The sequence below is a fragment of the Diceros bicornis genome, chromosome 22 (assembly GCF_020826845.1).
Source record: "Diceros bicornis minor isolate mBicDic1 chromosome 22, mDicBic1.mat.cur, whole genome shotgun sequence".
NCBI classification, from domain to species: Eukaryota; Metazoa; Chordata; class Mammalia; order Perissodactyla; family Rhinocerotidae; genus Diceros; species Diceros bicornis.
The window spans coordinates 37,090,050-37,099,827 of NC_080761.1; positions in this window are offsets into that span (position 1 = coordinate 37,090,050).

Here is a 9,778-nt window from a genome sequence, read left to right on the forward strand (position 1 = left end):
TTAGGAAAGATATATACATTCCTCACTCTAAGTCATCCACTGAGGAGTAGTAGAGCCAGGATTTGGACATGACCTGGATCCATCTGGCATGCCTGAGAATGCACGCATGTACTGCCCACAAGCACCCCGGCATACCTGGTTGGTGCTCACAAGGGCTGAGAATTGAATCACTACCCAACAAAATGCCAATGTGAAAGCAGGCCTGGCATATTCAAATAAGACATATGTTCATCTGTCTGTTATTGAGTCTATAATTTAATGAACTCATGTGGAAAACACATCTACTAGATGGCCCTCCCTGGTATACCACTTCTACCAGCACATCTGAAAAATCTGCCTGATGTTCAGACCAAATATCAGGTAAATCAGTGCCCAAAATATGTACCGAATATAGAATTGACTTCATTCTGATGAGTTTTTAAAGATGTAGTACAAATATTATGTGAAGAGGGGCTGGCCCCATGGCTTAGCGGTTAAGTGTGTGCTCCGCTACTGGCGGCCCAGGTTCGGATCCCGGGTGCGCACCGACGCACCGCTTCTCCGGCCATGCTGAGGCCGTGTCCCACATACAGCAACTGGAAGGATGTGCAACTATGACATACAACTATCTACTGGGGCTTTGGGGTGGGTGGGAAGGAGGAGGATTGGCAATAGATGTTAGCTTAGAGCTGGTCTTCCTCAGCAAAAAGTGGAGGATTAGCATGGATGTTAGCACAGGGCTGATCTTCCGCACAAAAAAAAAAAAAAAATTATGTGAAGAAAAAAATACCAAAAAATTTTTAAAAGACTAGGATAGAGTTATAATATATTGGAGTCGGGCAGACCTCGATTTCAATACTGTTTCTGCCCTTCAGTAACCGTGAGGCTATGAGAAACTGACTTCACTTCAAGTCTCAGTTTCCTGAGCCGTACTGGAATGGATAATAGTAGCTTTAATAAAATTAAAGCTCATTCTGCTAAAAGTCTCATGAACTTATGAGCTACTTGAAGACGTGGATTGAATTTATTCTCTTACCTTTTTCTGTCCATGTTCGGTCCTTTTTGGTCCTGGTGTACTTCTGCCTGGCCAGGTGGAAGTCTTTTGTGTAACCAATAATCCAGCTACTCCCCTTTCAACACTCACCTTTCTGACTTTCAGATGTTTGAACTGATTGGTCAAGAGATGCTCTGGCAGACTGCTCATTCATTCCATCTTAGGTGGACAAAATGGTCTCCTTCATACTTACTAGAAATATGTCCGCTTGTTGCTTCTAACCCTTAGTCCTAGCTGTGCTCATTTGAACCCAACACAAGTGGTCATGTCACTCTCCCATGTGACAGAACTTCAATATTTGACAGTAGCGGGTGACTCAATCCTTCCAGATAAAATATCAACACTGTCATCAACCTCCTGACACCTGATACTTACTATGCCTACACTAAGTTTCACAGTGGGTCTTTAGAATAAAATAGAGTTTTCTAAAAATTTGGGAATGTCACAGTTGCATCTTTGCAACAAGAGTAGAGACTTGGCCAACCATTAGTTTGCTGGCTCCCCCTCATACGTGGAGAGCATTTGCCTTTTCAAAAAGAGCAGCTTAGATGACAGAGGCCTCATGGGAGACAATGTGTCCATCATTATTCGTGAGGCTTCCTGCTTGAGCTAACTGAACAGTTCAGAGAAATGGAAGAATCACCCAGGAAGGTTTCCTCAACTTATCCCGATAAGGATCTGTTTAATATCCCCTAAATTACTCTCTGATGCTCCAGAAAGGAACCGAAGTAATGATTCTTCCTTTCTTTCTATTTTTTTTAATTGGCAGGCTAGGAATATATTGCTTGACCAAAATGATCATACCAAATTAGACTATGCTTGTTGGAATAAGGAGTGTATAAATTTTAAAGTAAATAAATAAGTGGTTTTAAAGCATGACACAGATTAAGCACCATGAGAACTACCATGGAGCTTCCATGATCATTTGGGATCCATCTGGAGAGAATGGTAAACCAAAACAGCTGCCCTCTACAGAAGCAGCTCTAACAGGTCCAAAGCTGGGTCTCAAACAGTGACTCTCAACTTTGATTGCACAGTAGATTCACCTGGGGAGCTTTTAAAACTAGCCAGGCCCACCACCCCATCAGATTCTCATGTGCAGCCAGGGTTGAGATTCACTGGCTTAGAAAGAAAATGGTGGCCTGTGGAAGCTAGGGTCATGAGGGGACTTGGGAACCCCTCAGAGACTGAGTCACCAGCCTCAGCAGAGAGCAGCTAATTCTGCCCATTATCAAAGAGTCTTGGTCCACGGAGCCTCTTGTCTCCTCAGGTGAATGAAACTCTTGTGGCCACAGGTGACCAAGCCAGTCACCACTTGGTATTGACTCCAAGCAGGGCAACATCATTCGCTCTGCTTGTCTCCCCCTCACCCTTCTTCAGCTTCCAGATTTCCTCAGAGGCAGCCTTAGGACATACCACTAATGTGGAGATAAATGTAGATGTGGTACTAACACCTCCCACCATTGTAGGCCTCCTTAACAATCATCCCTCTGATAGGACTATTTCAGGTGTAGATGAAGCAGCCCAATAATAATGATCACGGTGATAATTTATGAAGTATCTGCTATGTGGCTCCAAGCTAGAAGCTTTACATGTATCATTTCTAAAAAAGATATTATTTCATTCTGTAGATGGGGATATTGAAGCTCAAAGTGATTAGGCAACTTGAAGAAACACAGATGGCTAGGACCAAAATCTATCTGGCTCTGTAGCCCATGTCTTTCCAGGCCATGCTGCTGGCCTTTAAGACTTGCCCCTTACAAAGTTTATTTCCCCCATCCCGAAATTAAATGAAGTCCAACCCATGAGAAAACACCGCTGGGAAGGTGGAGAGGATGGGGCAGAGAGAGCGGTGATTAGTCGGTCATTCCAGCTACAGTGTGTGTGTGTTTTCTGACTCGTATACTACTGACAGTGACAAGGAAAGGAGGAAGGAACAGGAGCAGGACAGAGGGAGGACCAGCTGGGACAACTTGTGAGAACCAGAGGCTGCATGGCACCAACCACTGAGGAGAGACGTAGAGAGAGAAGAGGGGAGGAGATGTCCCAAGGGGTCAGATAACGCCAAGGTGAGTTAACATGTAAAATTTGACTTTGTTTTCTCCCCTTAGGACCTGCTCCTTCTTTTGCTCCTGCCAAGCAAAACTCATTTAAGTCTTATCAGGTTTAACCAAACCACGGGAAGGCCAGTAAGTCAAAGGCAGGGAACTGATTTCTGGTTTCATGGTATCAACATCAGAAACCTGGTCAGGATGTTGGTGAGGAGGAGAGGGTAGGAAGGAGAGGAGGAGTGTGTTCTTGGGCCAAAGGTGTTACAAGTAAGGAAAAAAAATAAACAGAAGTTCAATTTTACCCTTTACCTGGATTTCCACCCTTTGTGATCCTATTTGGAGAAGAGGCCTTTGTCCCACGGCAGCCAAGTGTAGGGCCATGTCCTGCAGCTGAAGTTAAGCCAAAAAGTGAAATGCCTAACTTTTGGTATGAACATGCAATGTCTGTTCCTGAGATTGGGTTAGGTCCTTCCCTGCTCTGCTCTTCCCCAAGCAAGGGGAGACTGGTGCTGGGGCTGACAGAGGACCTCCCTGGAGACCAGATGTGCACACTGCATCTCAGGCCCCTCCTTCAGCATAATCAAAAGCCAAGTGCAGGAAGCCAGTGGGCAGACAGACTTTCCCACAATACCCAGTTAGCACAGGTCGGAAGGGCTCTCTGGAAGCCAATACAAACAGTGCCAGGCACATTTCCCTGGGGGGGCTGACATCCAGATTGGTTTCTCAGTGTGGTTGCTGCCCACGCATCCATGCTGGTACGCCAAGCCCTGGGGTTGGTTTTCAAATCTTCCTGAAGGTAATGACAAGCCGGTTCCCTCAGCAGGGATTTAGAGGGAGGGTGACCTTGGGAATCCGAGAAGAGGAAACTCCCTCCTTGACGCCCTCCCTGTCCTGTGGCCCTCTTGGGCAAAAAGAGAGAAAAATAATCCACTGTGAGGTGAAAATGATGCCTGAGTAAGGTGCACTGGAGGAAGAAAGGCTAGAATTTGGAGCTAATCAAACAGGAGTCTGAGGGTTTTAAGAAATCAGAGTCTACTTTTCCTGCACTTGGAAATTCCACATGACAAACCCTTAGGGAGCACTGAGCGTGGCCTCAATTTACAGGGCTGTCCATAAATTCAGCTGCAGAAAGATGGAGAGAAGCAAAATATCCAAATGTAACAACACTAGCACCCCCACTCTGGTCCTTCTGTTATGTATCAGGCACTGTGACGGGTGATGTTCAAGCATGATCTCATTTAATCCCCCACAACAACCATTTAAGGTGGGTCTTGTTATTCCCATTTTACAGAGGAGAATACTGAGGCCTCGAGAGTTTTAGTAATTTACCCATAAAGTTTGGCTCTCTGCTGGCCTCTTGTCATACCTGGCCTTGCTTATTTCTACTGAACTGGAGTTGATCTCAGATTCTAGTCAACTGGGAAATGCTGAACGGGCATTAGGAGCCCTGCCCTGTGCCAAGGAAGGAGAAAACCTGTAAGAAAGAGTAAGCCAGTTTTGCTTCCTCTTGTGTCCCCGGTGCAAATCCTGGTGCTGGCACATGGTTGTTGCCAATAAAATTTTTTGAGAAAATGAAAATGGTCCTCTTGGCTCCAGCTTAAAGGTACATTATCTTCCACAACTTGGAAACCAAGAAGTCTACAAAATTAATGTCCAAGGATCAAAAGCTTGTGTAGTGCCAGGTGATGTGAGATTAATAAGTGTTTTATAAATGAATGGATGAATGAATGCATGATTTTTCTCTCAGAAGTGTTTCTGGGCAAAGCTGGGCTCCATTCCTATGCCCCTACCTACCAGATTTTCTGTATGTATTTCCATGTCTGTTGCCCCTGCGTAGAAGCTTTTGGCTTGGAAAAATCAGGCCTGAAGACAAAGCTTAGCCACGTGAAATCAGGCTCTTAGTAATTCCTTACGGAAAACCACAGTAATGATTTAAAAAAAATCCCACAATATATTTTACTCCCCTATCTATATTTATTTCTTCCAGTAAACAAAAAAAAATTTAAATGAATCTGAGAAAGTTTCTAGGATTCTTTTTCCTGTTTTGCAAGAAAGACAGTTCTCCAGACATACCTTGTTTAAAAATAAAGTGCATATAATTTTCCACATTCAAGACTTAGACTTCTCTGTTTTTGGAAGATGCTGAAAATAGATACATCTGCCATAATATCAGAGCTTTAGAACTGAAGTGTCTGTCCAAACTCACAGACTGGTCTTTGGAAATATTGTAGGTAGTCTGTTCTCTAGCATGGCCGTGATTAATTTTGTTGGAAAAAGGAGGCCATCTTTGATTCTGAACTCCCACCTGGTTATGCCTCACCGTTGACTTCCATACCTGCCCACAGCAATATGCGTTGGCTTTGGCAGGTACAGGGCCACGCACCACCGTCAATGGAGTCCATTGTTTCACAGCCGGGCACCTGCATGGCAGGCTCAAACAATGAGGCCATACCAAGAACCCCTCCTTTCTCCTCAGGGCACCCACTGTGAAAGAAAACTTGTTGAGGCCTGGAAGCCCACTTGCATCATAATTAGACTGCTTGGCCAACAGTTAACCACCAACGTCTCCAGGTGAACACACAAGCTACTTCCAAATCAGGTACATGGACAAGGCAGCTTTAGCATCAGATGTGCGCTCCCCTTGCTCCAAATGAACGTTAAGTGTGAAGAATGAAGAGCACAGCAAGGTGCTATAGCTCTGCCCTGGGCCTTCTGGGTGCTTTGGTTTTCACAGGGCACCAGCACCCTTATGCCATCTTCAGACCTGTGAGATCATCCTGAGTGAGACCCAATAACCTACCTAGATCAGGTCTTAGCCAGAGCCACAAAATACCGAATTCCACCCTGCAGAAGGCCTCCCTCAGGAAGCGTTAGTGCAATTATGACAATAAATATGATTCAATTTAAAAATATTTACGACAATAAAATGATTCCATTTAAAATTTTTTTACTCTCTTTATCATCTTTTATTTATTTGTTGGCTTATTTGAATTTAAAAGACATAACACAAAGGTAATGATCATGGTTTTTGTAGTCAGGCATACCTGTGTTCTTTTTTTTTTTAGTGGTTGTCTTTTTTTTTTTTTTTTAATTTTATTTATTTATTTCCCCCCAAAGCCCCAGCAGATAGTTGTAGGTCATAGCTGCACATCCTTCTAGTTGCTGTATGTGGGACGTGGCCTCAGCATGGCCGGAGAAGCGGCGCGTGGGTGTGTGCCCGGGATTGAACCCGGGCTGCCAGCAGCGGAGCGTGCGCACCCAACCGCCAAGCCACGGGGCCGGCCCAGGCATACCTGGGTTCTAATCTTGGGTCCACCACATCGAGGATGAGTGAATTTGGAGTTAATTGCTTAATCTCTGAGTATCTCCTTATTTATCTGAAAAATGGGTATAATTATAACCAAAATACTATTGAGAATTAAATTAAATAGTGTATGTAAAATACATTACAAATACACTGTAATAGGTCCTTAATAAATGGTAGATATTACTCTACTGTTTTAATATAAGCCCAATGGTAAGTTAACAAAGAATATGGTGGTCGAATAACTGATGACAATTGAGTTTCGAATGTCCACATTCACCAAAACTTAATGAGCTTCGTAATCTGAAACTGAAATTGACAACCAAACGATTACATCTCATACAAATCCTCGAAAACAGAGATGGTCAATGGTTGCTTTAATCTCTAGTTCTGATTTAACATTAAGAGAATTCTACAATCTTCAAGTTCTATACTATTCAAAAAAAGATAACCAAATGATTTCATTGGACTGAATTTTAAGACAGATGTTAAGCAGTTTAGGTCTGCTAGTTGGATATTATTTAAATCTACTTCCCACTGTTTGAACAAGTCATTTTTTTCCTCTGTGATTCAGTTTTCTCATTGGTAAAACAGGAGTATTATTAGTACTTACCTTTCCCGAGTCTTATGAGGATTAACCAAGATAATAGAAGTAAAATACTTAGCCCAGGGCTTGACCCAGTAATCATTCAACAAACGTTAACTATGTCCACTCTTGTATTACTGCCAACAAAGCTGTTTCCCTCTTAGTTGAAAACTTTCCTGCCCCTACTGTCGTCTATTATGTACCTTTGTCACTATTATGGGAAAATCTTGATATTGGTGGCTTGGTGGTGATTTCTAACATGTGCTATTAATCTGACTTATTTCTCTATATAACCCTCCTTTACACTGGACAGAGAATGTGCCCTGAGACTTCTCGCCAGAGGGGCAACCTGTGGCACAGTGCTTCAGAAACAGAAAACAAGGAGAAAGTGCTCAACCCGGAGGAACCCATGTGGATTTCATTAGCCCCAGGTAACATACTCACAATCTAATAAGTACTCCCAGTGAGAACATAAGCTAGAGCAGAATGCAGTTTTGATTTCAGACTACCCAGGCAAGAGGTCGGTGAGAAAATTAATGCAATCTCAACCAGACCCAATAGGTTTCTGTTCTCATGAAGGCCAGATATTTCCAGTTCTCTGAATTTGGTGGTACACCTTTCATCCCAAGCCTTGAAATAAATCTGGATCTTCTCTACTTAAGGAATTTACTTATATGCAAAGTTTTACAAGGACATAAAAGTTAAATGTAGTTATATGTTTAACTGATCAATCAAAAGAATAGATAAAATCAGAACTTCTCTGAAAACCTGAAGATACATGTATGTTGTCTTTGTGAAGAAAAGACAAATGTTTCAGAAAAAGTCAAGAATGTCTAAGAATTGCTTCTTTCATTTCTACTGTACTCCATCTACTCTGATTAATTAGTTAAAGACTAGCTGTGACTATCATGGAGCTAGATCTAAAATGTAAAATTGATAGGTTTATAATAAAATTTTTTGTCATCTAGATCTAAAATGTAAAATTGATAGGTTTATAATAAAATTTTTTGTCGTCTTAATCCTTCCTTACAACCTATGAGTGATATTTACATTTTTTGTTTATCTCTTTATTTTTTCCTAATTTAATATGATTCCTCCTTTTCCCAGGCTGTGCCTCGTACATTAAAATGTTTGAGTTCATTAAGGTGGTTGATTACATTCTAGTTTGTGTATGTACTTTCTTCCAGATGAAGGAAGCAAAGGAGACTATGATTTCCTTTCCTGTCCTTTCCCCTGCCTGTATTGGCAATAACATAAAGTAAAATTAATTAGGATTAACTCTTGACTTCTTAATATGTGTGTTTTTCTGAAAACTTCTCTGCAATGGAAAAGAGTGTTTTTGTTTACAAATAGGGCAGGATATCTTTATCTGTATTACTATTCTCTAATCTGAACATTAATTTGGAACTGATTACTTTGCTAGATTATGAAACAACCCCAGCAATAGTTCACAAATAAAATTTCAGATTATATTAATGAGAAAGCCAAAGTATGCCTATGTATTCCCACTTCTGCACTTTCTTAAAATTCCAGTTTACACTTAGTTTTGTATGGAATGTTCTTTAATAGGAATCAACTCTTTCTGGAACAGAAAAATCAGTCATTATTCTTGATTCAACCAGTGTCTTCTATTTAATAAATCAATCTATAATTATAAGGCAGTTAAGAAATGGGAACGTTCAAGTATTCTGGATAATTTGATTTCGTGTTGCAAACACTAGGTTTTTTTTATGTTTGTGTTTTCACAAATTAGACAAAGAACTGCAGTCTGGATATTGGGCTGAAATTTTATTTAAAAATATTTTAATTTGGATTTCTTATCATGATATAGTTCCATCATTGTCACTCCCCTTACATGTTTCTCTAAATAGATATAAAACCACTTTTTTTTTTTGTACTAATAAAGGCAATTTTGATGCTGGAATAGTTAAGAATGTGAGAAGGGGTAATTGGGAGAAACGTATGTGATCAGTACAGGGTGGATTTGACTTAGCATTCTAAGTCTCTCTTTCTGAGGAAAGTCTCTTTTCCCTCTTCACCTTGCCAGGTACCGGGCAGCAGATAGAGGCGGTGGATATGGATCCAGTGCAGCCCTGGGCCAGAAAACAATGCAGATTCCAGGCATTTTCCTCAATGGTCACGCTAACAGAGTGGGGAAGGCGGTGAGGATGCTCCTGTGGGACCTGAAAGCCCTCAGCTGCAGTTGTTTAATGCGAATGTCCCTCTCCAGGTCATCAGTCCCCACTCACCCTATTTGTTAACTCTGCCTGCTTAACCCAGTTACGCTCCCTGCCCTGCCCAAGACAGTATCTATTTGCGTTTTTGACCCCTGCTGTAAAAAAAGGGGCACCACAAAGGCTTCTTCATATAATCTACCCACAGAGGAATCATCTGTCTTAAACATACGAGTGGTAATAACTTCTTGGAAAATGCAAGTTCCCCACCTCCACTTTGCCCTTAATCTATCATTCAGGCCCTAATGGAAATTACTTTGGTCACATTAAAATCCAGCAGTCCACACTACCCAGAGGAGGCATTTTGTTGACATGGAGGAGAGGAGCGTTTTGGAGCAGGAGATAGTGTGAGCAGCACTGGAGGTGCCAAGCCAGAGCAGAAAGAGCACACTTGGACAACCTGAAGACGGAATGATGGGCATTCAGGACATGGTGAACAGGGAGTGACAAGAGAAGGAAGAAGAGGGGATTCCACAAAGGGAAGTGGCCTGGAAAGACAGAACATTGTCCTTTCTCTCCCATGGGAGCAGCTGGTGTGTCCTGTAAAGACTTTGTGGGGCTATTTTGTGG